The sequence below is a fragment of the Morone saxatilis genome, unplaced genomic scaffold (genome assembly GCF_004916995.1).
Source record: "Morone saxatilis isolate NCDOM2014 unplaced genomic scaffold, NCSU_SB_2.0 Contig9, whole genome shotgun sequence".
Taxonomy (NCBI): domain Eukaryota; kingdom Metazoa; phylum Chordata; class Actinopteri; family Moronidae; genus Morone; species Morone saxatilis.
In genome coordinates, this window is record NW_023340268.1 from 2,738,953 (window position 1) to 2,741,200 (window position 2,248).

Consider the following 2,248-nt stretch of genomic DNA (forward strand, 5'->3'; position numbering starts at 1 on the left):
ACACACACACACACACAGTCTAAACACTACAGCGAGAGCACAGGGGAGAGGAGTGATCAGGCCAAACACATAACCACAATAAGCTTTTTCATACAAACCGATTGATTAATATTTGTCCCACTGTCTCCCCCCCCTCCTCTCTGGTGGACTTCAGCGGAGCAGTAGTGGATTACATTTGACACATCACCGAGGGGGGGGTTGCTGTTTTTTTTTTTTAGTATCTCAGTTATTTTCCAGTCTTTGAGGTCGATCATGCATCCGTTTGACATCAAGCGCACCACAAAAAAAATCCACATGAAGCCTCTGTCAGAAATGGCATTTTGCACCCAGAGTGAAGCACTTTGTCTGTCCTTACCGATGGCTTGTGTCTGGGCGGCGAGCGTGTTGGCGAGGGGGCGCGGTCTGGGTTTTGGGTTTGAAGAAAACAGATCGTCCAAGTCAACGAGCGACGCCCCCGCAGTGCCCAGAAACGAAGCAGTCTTTCTATGCGTCTCCTTTCCCAGGACCGTTTGCTTTCCTGCAATAAAATAAAGGTCCAATTCTACACTAAAAGGTGTTCTCTTTTGGGGGACAGGTCAGGGAGGAAGAGAGAGCAAAGCGGAAGAGAGGTTTTATTAAATATGATTGTTAGGCAACTGCTGACTGATGGGAGGTGAAATGGAAGAAAACGGTCACACGTGCAAATGACCATTAAATGTAGACAAGAGAAGCTGGTAAACACAGACGCAGGCACACAGACTGTTAAGGTTTTAGATCAGTTAACAAGCAGTACTTTTAGCAAACGCCATAGAATTTAGTGCGGAGCGTTTTATTGTAGTGTACAAAGGCAGACAATGAGGTTTTACTCTCGTGAATAATGGATGGATGGCAGAAATGTGTTAGTTTACCTGTCCCATTGCTCGGTGCACCCCAGGGGTCGTCTTTTTTAGACGCTCCGTCTCCAAAGGGGTCACTAGACGAGTCCGAGGGCGGAGCAGGCGAACCCCACGCATCGTCTGTGCTAACTGGAGCTGCAGCTAAACAGGGAAGTACAGCAGGCGGACTCAATCAGGACAAAACAGCAACAGACGGATAAAACCAATGTTTCACTGTAATGGCTTTGTTACTTCTGTAAGAAAATACTCTAAACACGAGGTTCACTGATTAGCTTCTTCCAGAGCTTCGGTTGTAATAAGCGGCCTCCTTGATCTTTCTCCAGCTATCCACTGAGTCCCGATTGATGACTTTGAGCTCTTCCCAGTCGATGCTATGAATGGTTTTGATATTTAAAGCTTTCAATCTCTTACTTTTTTTCACCGCACATGATGCAAGTGATGCTTAATGGCTTGTGGTACTTTAAGACTTCTTCTGCCTTCAAGACTCTCGCTAGATATTCCAACAGCCCAACCACGTTCTCCCACTGAGATGATTCTGGTGGTACAGGGATTACGCCCCCCCCCAGTATAGGACTACTTGTTATCACGTGATCCAAGTTCTGAAGACAAGCTCTGAAAAAAACTACTAGTTTAACCTGAGTTTAGAATATTTTCTTAGATGATTAGATTCCCAAGTTCCAATAATTATTCTTTATGCTCGAGATTTGTTTCTTACCTGGTGCTCCCCATGGGTCATCGTCTGGTTTGGATGAACCCCCAAAAGCATTGGAACTATCAATGGGTGAGGAGGCGCCTGTCCCGTCCCCCCAGGGATCTCCACCCTTTGTTTCACTCGAAGCAGGTGGCGCCCCCCAGGGATCTGACCCAGCAGGTGGAGAGCTAGCAGGGGCTCCCCACGCATCTGCACTGCCTTGGGGTGAACTCACCAGAGGGGCATTGAAGGGATCTGAGACATCATCTTTTGGTGGGCTGGACGGCACTGCGAATGGGTCTTCTTTAGGGGGTGTTGTTGGTGACGCAAAGGGGTCTTCCTTCGTTGGTTTGGAAGGTGCAGAGAAAGGATCCTCTTTGGGTGTTGTTGGGGCAGCAAAAGGGTCGTCTTGGGTAGGTTTAGTCGGTGCGCAGAAGGGATCTTCTTTAGGGGGCGTTGTGGAAGCAGCAAAGGGGTCGTTTGTTGGTTTGGATGGTGCAGAGAAAGGATCTTCTTTAGGTGGCGTTGTTGGTGCAGCAAAAGGGTCGTTTGTTGGTTTAGTCGGTGCGCAGAAGGGATCTTCTTTAGGGGGTGTTGTGGAAGCAGTGAAGGGGTCGTCTAGTGCTAAAAATGGGTCTTCTTTAGGGGGTGTTGATGCTGGTGCAGTGAAGGGATCGTCTTT